Here is a 10,690-nt window from a genome sequence, read left to right on the forward strand (position 1 = left end):
TACACACAACCTTTTCAGTAGCTCTCTTTTTTACTGGGCCATGAAAGATGAAAGGGGATTCTAGGGTATAGAGTGTATCAAGCAGCTTAACAAAGGGTGCCATAAAGGCCCTAACTCTACAGCCCGAGGGCGTGGCACCAGGATGCAATCTCCTAGCCCCTTTGTTCTTTAGCGCTCAGCTCCAAAATTGTTTCAGAGCAGCTCACCTTTTTTCATAGCCGGATCCTACACCCTCTCCTGTACAGCATGCTTATTTTCTGGGTGTATTATGCCAAAACAGAAAGAATATGTTGAACTGTAAGGGATGTTAAATAAATTCAGAGCTACAAGACAAATAAACTCTGCTATTCAGTGAATAACAATATTTCAGAAACAGTGACTTGCATTTAATGTGTTTTTTTTAAAGGAATAGTTTAACTTTTTGAGAAATTAGCTTGTTTTCTTACTTGCTGAGAGTCATATCTGTAGGGTAAATATGTAGCTGGGGCCAGCAGCCGGTTAGCTTAGCATAGAGACTCGAAAACAGCTAGCCTCTCGGTTTTTGTACAAATTAAACAAAAGGGAATGTGTAAATTACTGAGAGGTATCCATTTTCTCATCTAATTCTCGTCAAGAAACTGAATAAGTGCATTTCCAAAAATGTCGAGCTACTCCTTTAACTTGACCAACAGCTGTCACTGTGTGTCTGTTATGATAAACTACACAAACCGTTATCAGCACTGAGCTTCTCACTGCTAAGCTTATTGCAGCCGTTGACCTTTAAATAGCTATTTCACTTTAAAGAAAAACACTTCAGTTTGTTATCTTTTTTTCAAGGAAATTGGTGTATGGTGGCTGTATTGTTAATTGCTTTATGGTTTTTGTGCTGTCTGGTAGACAGATTGTATTCTGAGTTAAAACCACTCAAGTCAAACTCCAAACTTTCCACAGAGTTGATTAAGCAACTCTCAGACACAAAAGCCTAGCATTATAAGCTCAACATTGGTACATTTTTTTTGTTGCAGGTCTATTGTATTGGATTGCAATACACTACAGTACAGGTGTTCATGATAGCGTGCCCCCACCTCTTTATGTCGCATGTTTACACAAAAGCTCTATTCAACTCAGCTACACTAGAAGTGCCCATGAACAGCACAGCTCCAGCAGCCAATGAGCATCCTAAATTATCCCCGGCTGTCTGCTCAGGTGTCATTTTCCACCAATCACAGTCGTGCACCCAGTGGGTATATTCGTGTGTGTGTGTGTGTGTGTGTGAGAGAGAGATATTAAGGGAGAGAGAGATACTGAGAGGAATAGAGAGAATTTGTTTAGTTGATCTAATTTGACATTCTAAAAATACACATCATTTGTTTTTTCCTGTTCTATTACTCATTGCACATTTCATTTATAAATTTGAACAAGTTTTACCTCAAGCAGTACAGTAGCGAGACACACTGTGGCGATGATGTCATCCATAGACAGATACTAGACATGCCTCCCAGACAGTGAATAATAGGACAGCTCACTACCGGTAGTAATTTTACAGGGATATCAGCACATGACTAATAGCTGAATCCCTTATAAGACTCGTTAGTTAAAATGTCTGAGTCAGTCCTTTCCTCAGAACTAAAGAAAGGGGCACATTTTTGTTGATTTTAGCTTTACTATCTAAAATCAAAGCAATGGCACAATCAAACTGTCATCTCAAATGTTTTAGATAGTAGATAGTAGATAGTTTTAGATAAGTCCTTTTATAAAGCTTTTGACAGGTTATATAGAATGAACATGGCATGCTTATCTTTTAAAACTGGAAATAACAGATTTTTTTTTTGGCAATCTGGTGAATATAAGTCCAATTACTTTACTGTTTGCTCTGTTTTTGGTCTCCACCAATGTCTGAGGGAAATGTCTGACTCTTTAGCTGCTAAATGCTATGCTATGTTCACCAGCTAGTTGCTAACTTTGTCTTCTTGCTGCTTGTTGATGTGCACGTGGCGTACAGGGAGTCTTTTAAGTTTTTTTATGCTAAAAACAGTTGAAAACAACACTGGAAGAGCAGTGAGAAGGAACATAATAAACAGACAGCAGACTCAGGCGACATTCTCTGTTGCTTCATTACTACTAGTGACCTCTGCCAGATACAAATGTCACCTGTTCCACTGTTACTGATTGTTGTTACTTTCAAGATCACTGCTCTATCGCAATGAGGACATCACACCACCTTTACCCGAGGCAACCTCTTCCTGAGCCTCCTCCGGCTATAGCTTAATGTTTAACATAGTGGCCTCATATCAGGTGAAGTGCTGAACACCCTGTTTCCAAAGAGGATTAGTGTGGGAAAAAAAGTATGCAAAAGTTAACAAGTAAACTCGCCTTGTTTACTGTTCTCGTGCAATTTCCACTTGACCCCGCAGAAAAGCCAACATCGTATCTGCGTTGCTTGGATAAACTGTGACATAATTTGTACATGTCAGAGCAGTTTGTTGGGGTTTTGAGAGAGATATAATCAAATCCTGTCATTTATCTGGTATTTCAACTAAGACAAAACATACATGAAGTACACAAAAATTGAACATGAAAGTGATTACTGAACATTCCTCAAAAATATAAACTTCTCTTCCTTCTCTTGGAAGTCTGGATAAAAAGAGAAAATAAAAAATTAAGGTTCACACCAAAAAATGAATTTCTTATGCTTCAAACAGATCGTCCCCTGCTGTTTTGCAGTTCAAAGCCTTGATTTCACTGTTAGCTCATGCCACATCTCACACCCAAAGACTCACATCATGGCATCTTGTGATTGTGGGGAAAGTCACAGGATTGGCTGGAGATTTGAACAGCGTGTCCTGTACAACTGCCCCACCATTGTCCTTGTTGGCCTGCCCTACACTTGTCAGAGATAAAGCCTTGATGTATTGTAAGCATGTGATTTTCTTTTGTCTGAAATTGTTTCTTCAGCCTTGCATCACAGCACTGCTTTTCAAGCAAGTCCACATTGGGAAACAGATTTTGAACTGACCATATTTAAAGGTTTATGCACAAGTATTCCCTTTAACAGTATCCTCTGGTGTATTGCATTATAACAATATTGATTTATAAAGCAAAAAAAAAAATCAAACAAATAAAGAAACTGAAAATAGAAATCATTTCTGGTTGTGGATGGATATTTTGTTTGCACAGAAAGGGTTGAATGAACGTAGCCAAAACAGCTTAATCAGCTGTTGAATAGACATGCTCCGAGATGATACAGAATGAGTGTTCTCCTTGTTTATACATGTCAGAAATGTCAACAATCAGTTTGCAAATGCAGTGTGACTCAAAGGATGAAGTCAGTGTTTGTCAAAATGCAATAAAATGTCCTGCTAAAGGGATTTAACACGCAATAACAGCTGTTAATTTACTTCATTATTTTCATTTAAACATATTGTATGTTCCTCTAATAATTAATGTATTGAGATTGCTACTTTATCCATTAATTTATTGCACTTGTAGATTTAATGAAATACTTCACCAATTTAGAGGAAGTTTTCATCACACCTTGACTAGTTACAGTATATTATCAGATTCTACAGTGTTCTTATCCATGCTTACATGTTGTTATTGTATTCTTTATCTCTGCAGAAGGGTGGCAGTTATAACTGAGTCACTATTGGACAGAGGCTGGCAGCCTGTATAGCTGATCTATTATCTCTGATAAGTTAGTGATAGAGCTGGAGCGGGTATGGCTTTATCTGTGAGATAAAAGAAACAAACACAAGACTATCTGTTAAAAAAACGGTTATAAATACTGCAGGATATTTTATGGTAGGGTTTTTTATCAAGTGAGTTGTTGATTGTATTTTCAGTAACAGAAATAGTTTACAGGCTCCAAGTGTGCACTGTTTTGACACAGTGCATGCAGTAGTGCAGTGTCCTCCTAGTGGTAGCTTTGGGTAAAGCAGAGTTGTTGTCGTTCTGCATAAGAGCAACCAGCAGATGGCACCCACATAACAGTCAATAAAAGACTAATTGAAACTCAATTTCCTTTCTTTCTACCTTTCTTACACATTTTCAATATTCTTCCAATCAACTGAGTGAGTCTAAGTCTGTATAATCATATGCTTACATCTGTTTCAGACTGAAATGTAGCTGCAAAGGCACATCATCTTCTCTACATTGCAGTTAGGGGTCTCATTGGAGAATTAAGTCATGTGACATTCTTCCTTCTCATCATTTCCACAATAGACGCAAGACTGTGTTGCTATGGCACCAGAACATTAACACGTGTCCTTTAGTTTGTCTGAGACAATAATGAATAAAAATGTATTACTATGACAGCAATTTGCAGTTGACTCTGGATATCACTTTATTTGTATTTGGCCTCATTGAGACCCCTCTTTAAACTTTCTGAGACTCACAGACATCAAAACACAAGCTAATTAAACATTTGCATGCCCGCTGCTTGCATCATGTATTGGAAATTAGAAAGGCAAAGAGTGTCACTAAGGGACAGTCATTGTTCAAATGTTATTTAATTTTTCTATGGATGTGGAAGCAGACTGTTTCATTTTTGAGCCAAAATCTCCCTTAGCTCATACAGATTCCAGCGAGGTACACAGGTGACAGACATGTGTGCTGATAACAGCTCGCCTGGTAGCCAGAGGGGTCAGAGAGAATTGACTCTCCAATCCAGCTCTGGCTCCAGAGTGTATATTACCTGTGAATGAATTTCACTTGACAGGGATAACATGTTTTAAAGGCACACTCTTATAGTCTACTGCTGTTGTTAAAGTCTAATCCTTTCCTTCCATATAGTTTTAATCAATACAAGCTCATATTCAGTCACATGAATCTACACCAGAGCTTGTTTGTGTCATTTACTCCATGTGTCACATTGAAAAAAAATAAGATGTATCATCTTTTCCTCTTGAAGCTACATAGCCACGATTGTGCTGTTGTTGCAGGAGTAGGTAAATTGTTTTCTACTTAGTCTGCCATAATCATCCCTTTAAAGATAATTGTTCCTCATAGATCTATTACAGTTGGCAGTTTACAGGGTGCTTTTAAAATCATGAAACAAGCAAAATGCTAATTGGTGCCAGCTATCCAATAATTGTAGGCAATTATTACAAAAGTTCTCTTGTCATCTAATTGCAGGTAATGAAATCGTGAGATAGTGAAACAAGGATGATAATTTCAGTGAATATACATATCAAAAACCCTACTTTGACTTTCAAGTGGCTCTGCTTGACGTCACCACTTTGAGGAGGAAAACATCCCATCTCACCATGATCAGAACCGTAACACTGATCAGCTGAATATCTAAAATCAATGTACTCTGGCTTTCAATCATGTTATCTTCATATGCCTTTTATAGGAGCATATTTTCATTGTCATAGGCAACAAAGAAACATTTCGTAACCGAGAAACTTTGCATTTTTCTTTATGTTTCATTGATAAGTCAGTTCAGCCACACCGGGGCGAGATTCTGAAAGGGGGCCATGACTTTTATCAACGCCTGAGTGCTTGTGAGTCGAGCCGAGGAGAATCTCTTTTGGTTAGCAAAGCCCTGAAGGTGGAACTGAATCCAGCAAGTCAAATAGAGACTCAGATGTGTTGCATTTGACACCCACTTGAGGCATCTGAATGTACATGAGGAGAAATGTACGAGTCTATGCTCAGAGGGTGGCTTCATTACGTGTGTCATTAAACGCACTGAGCAAACAGAAAGATAAATGAGCTAAAAAAATGTTGTGAGTGCCACATATAGGAGCACATATTATCAAAGTCCTTGAGACAGAAAGAAAGTTTGAGGAAATGAATGCTTTAATAAATTAAAAAGGAATAAAGATGATTATGCTCTTTAATCAACTTAGAGGTTATTAACAGATTGGAGAGATTGAATGAGTTAAAGAACAGCCGTTGGAAAATTGAAAATAGTCCTGCGGGATTCTCATGTTCATGCTAATTAAAATTGGGAGCCTTTCAGTCAGAGGTTTGACAGTAATACTTTGCAATATGCCAAAATATACAGTATTTTCTTCCCACATTTCTACCCAACTGTGTTGCCTCACAGCGAGTCAGGCGCTGTTTTGAGAGTTGAGTGTGCATCAGTGCCAAGGCGGTCAGCTCCTGCAGGATGTAAACAGACATTCTCTGCAAACGTTTCATGCACACAGTAACTGAACAAAGTGCTCTTGCGTTCATGCTTTTTAAAGAACAAGTGACTATATTAAAATGAGAAATCAGTTTCTTTTTAACCTGCTGACATTCACATTGTATGCAAATCTAACTAAATTTCTTTAGTCACCATCTTTAATATGCATGAATCATAAGCTAAAATAGATTGTTGGAGAGCCTCTTCCCCAACTGGCCCAATTATTATGCATGATGCACAACTGTAATTCTTTTTATGAAGCAATGAAGAGATTTATTTAGTGCAGTAAAAGATTTGCAGTTTTCCCTTTATACACTAGACAACAGCATCTCAGTAAGAAAAGCACAGGTGGGACTAATAAGTTTGAGCCAGCATGCACAGTACCAGGGCCCTGGAGCAGAAACACCTGAATGTAATGCAGCCATTAATAATATTATCAGTTACACCTGTGCTTTTTCTTATATGACATGTGGAAATGTCTGACGTGACAAAGAAGCCCCTACATACCCATAATTCACTCTAAGTGTTTCCACTTATGCTGCCTGATTAGACGTCTCGTCAAGAAGAGTGAGCACGGACAGCTCCCTCACTTTCCAGTTTGTTTTGTTGCAACTATTAGGACAGGACAATTTGCACCATTATCTTTGGTTCATAGAGTTTGGTGACATCACATAATTCCCATCACAGGAAATATCTAATCAAGCAAAACTTTAGATACTACTGACTTTATCACACTGAAATATTTCACTTTGAAAACCACCACAATTTATGTGGTCTGATAATTCCTCTCTTTGAAGCTTACAGTAGTCAATTTTAAGTTAAATTTCCAATGTATATACTTATTAGGGCTCACAAATTCCCAGATTTGAAAAACTATATTCAAATTGCCTAAATTCAATAAGCTCAATTCAGATCTCAAAATTCAAGATGTGAAATTCAGATCTGAGGATCCAGGTAACACAATTTTGATCTATCATTTGTGCATGTCACTTAAAACATTTAATACCTCAAATTAATTAAAGATCACCTCCAGACATGTAAGACATATAAAAGACACTCTGCTTGGAATAATAATATGTTTACCTAATACCTAAAAATTCCATCTACTTCTTTTCCCTCATTGAAAAACCAAGAATCGATGAATATACAAATATTGTTAATTTCATAGGTTTAACTGCTGGACAAAAGATGTGTCCTCCTCAGTGTATGTGCACTGGAGGCTTCAAGTTTCCACATCATACTTGTATATGTGGAGTACTGGACGACAATTAGCCTCCAAATTAGTTGTGATGTTGCAATCACACCACCCACCCCTTAAACTCAGATTTTTGATGAGCACAGACAAACTTTCCACTTTCAGCAGATGAATGTGAAAACAGCCTTCTAGTGTCAAACTCTGCATATTCATCATTCTGCAGAGTGAAGCTCAAACATCCAACCGAAGGAACAATAAGCAAAAAACATTTTTGAGTGGAGGGGGACTTTAAAATTGTCTTAAAATATTCTAAATTTAGTATGTTCTTGGACAAATAAATGTAGTGCTGGTACTTTAATGGAAGCAGCAATAGCAATAGCACTAAAAAGAATTCAGAGATATGTCAATATTTCCTCATACACAGGCAATAAGCATCATAGATCTGGTATGTGTGTTTGAAACTCCCAAACGGCAAAAACCAGGTTAAGATGTCAGCATGATTGTGTGTTCAGGATGCAAGACATCACACCCCTCAGATGAAAACACTTCAATACATCACCTCAGCAAATAATACGAGTTCTCATTCCCATATGTTGCCCTCTGTGTCTCACATTGCCCTAAATCCTGACAAACAAGTTGCCTGCAAATAAGATGTGAGAGATCAGTTCTGACATGTACACAGAGTCATTAGTCATCTAGTGTTTGTGTTAGGGTCCCCTTAGAATAGGAGGTGTAGTCCTGTTTCCCTTAGTGAGCAAAGCCAACCCTAACACAGCACATAGACACTGGCAGGTGCAGAAATGTTCCACTTTTGATCTCTCCACAGAGTGCCTTGCTATGATTATCTCAAGCTCTCACTGCCTTTGATTCATTTGCTGCTACACTGTGGAATCCATCTATTTTAGTCCATCTAATGCGTGGTTTTCCTTGTGTTTTAAGATCACTGTGGTGGAGAACAAACAGGCGCAGCACGCCAATATTAAAGAGGGGTATACCTACACTCTTTCGTGCAAAGAAATATACAGTACTGTGGAAATTCTAGTCCTACCTTCATGTAGGAACTTGTGATCAGTGTTGTGTTTGCGTGGGTGGATGTGAAGTTATTGAACTTTCCAAAAATATCTCTCTTTTTTGGCAGCCTCGTTTTATACATCACAACTGAACAACTGGTACATTTTTGAGAAGCTAAGGTGCAGAATATTGTATTTTAACCATACTGCAAAGGTAATTCATTTAACAGCTGTCACATGATATTCATTGGCAAATAATTTCATGATTTTCCTGAACCATAGAATATATGAAGATCTAATCAATAAAAACTGAAAAAACATGTGTAATCGATATGTTCTTATTGATTGTGGTGACCAAGAAACAGAAAGAGGGTTGAAAAAGCCTCCCGGTGTACTGAATTTATTCCCATCAGAACTGCAGACGGTGTCCTTTCTGGTACCTCAGTCTGCTGTGAAGCAAATAAACATTTGGACGATGACTGCAGATGATTTTTGGAGATGTGAAGAAGCAACCAGAGCCAAAATCGCAGAGGAGGCACTGGTCTCTGCTTCTTTTTTTTTTTTTTTCGTGTTTGTGCTGGTGGCAGTAGTGAAGGGTGTCTGTGTGCATGTGTGTGATGTTTGTGTTTTGCCCCTGAGTCAGGAGTACAGACGTTGTACTGCCATACAGATGGGATTTCTATCCTCAGTGCCTCCAGAATTTACACACATGACCTACAGTGCACTACTTAACACTGCCGCACAGTTTGCTACAAGATATTTCATCAACAAGTTACAGCTCTACTATTACATTTTCATCTGGAATCATGTATTCTGTAACAACATGCAAACTTGATTGTCAACTATTTTAATTTACTGTGCCGTACAGTACAAGTCAAGAAGTAAATAAGTCTACATTTATATAATAAGCAGGAATAAAATCCAAAATATAACAAGCACTTCATCATAGATGTGAGGCTGAGTCATATCATTATTATTTCCAGCTTCTGGTAAAGATCAATAGTTACCCTGCAGTTAATCACATCAAACTGCCTCATTAGAGCTCAAACACACTGTGTATTCACTTTACTCTGGAGTGAATCTCTTTGCATCTTCAGTCTCTATCTTGAATGTTTGTTATATCTGAATGGATTCAGATTTGAACCACATATTTGTTCTTCAGCAATGTGTATGTGTGTGTATATCTGCATATCTCTGTGTGTTTTAGTTAAAGGAAATTGAAGATAAATGAGAGAGAGATCTTTTTTAGTTGTTTCTGATCTGTGAATTGTGAAACTGACAGTGAAAGTGTGTATTTTTAACCATCCGATAGCAGTGTTTGTAGTGAGAAGTTGTCAGAAATGTCTGGTCTTTTCATCTTTTAAATTCCATCCTTTTTTATGTTCCTGTGTTCACTATGCTAAGGCCATTTGCAGTGGAGCAAAACGCTTCTTTGACAGGCCAACTGAAAGACTAGTCTTTGTGAACAGAAGCAGAAAACACTCGCTATTAATCATTTTTGCATTTATCTTTGTTACTGTGAATGTAGAACAGACAATTTCTGCAGGGTTCAGGTTCTTTGATTCCAATTTTATTTTCCAATATGAAATGGTCAGACAATGCCAGATGTTATCCAGAGCGCCTTGATGGTATTTCAGATTGTGTCATGAAACATTTATCAGTTTATTTTTTTATATATATAAAATGAATGAGAAGACAGTAAAATTCAGTTTCTTCACAGAGAGTTTGCTGTACAAAGGAAGCATCTTCCATCTCTTAAAAATAACTGAATCATATCTTCCATTCAGTCTGAATGCACATGTTTTGATATGCATCTGTGCTGGCGGAAAAACACTTTCTACCTTCACTCCTCCACTTTTATTTCTTGACAAACTACTTTGCCATAACACTGTGCAAGGCCATTTAAGGGACACAGGAACATTTGCTACATTTATTGTCTGAGAAAAATACTCTGACCTCTTCACTCTTTATGGTTGTTTCCTTGTAAGCTTTGCAAATAATGAATCAAACGTATTTTAATATTGTGTCAAATATCCTAAACTGAAAAATGGAGGAAAAATATGTACAGTACAGCTGCATTATTTTTTTTTTTTGTCCATGAGGGGGCAGGCAAGCTGTAAACACAACGTTGATATATTACCACCTTATAAAGTTGTTTTGACAAATGTGTTAGCAAACAGTTGAACAGCAGACACAGAGCGAAATTAGCGTTCATTTGAAGTTATGTCTCTGTCAACCGGATATCTCTCTTGTTGTAACTCTATTTTGGTCTCCACCAACTTCTGAGAGAAATGTCTGGCTGTTCAGTTGCTAAATGCTCCATTATGTTCACCAGCTAGTCACTATCAAACAGAAAATGTCTCTTTGTTAGTG

The sequence above is a fragment of the Thunnus maccoyii genome, chromosome 21 (assembly GCF_910596095.1).
Source record: "Thunnus maccoyii chromosome 21, fThuMac1.1, whole genome shotgun sequence".
Taxonomy (NCBI): Eukaryota; Metazoa; Chordata; class Actinopteri; order Scombriformes; family Scombridae; genus Thunnus; species Thunnus maccoyii.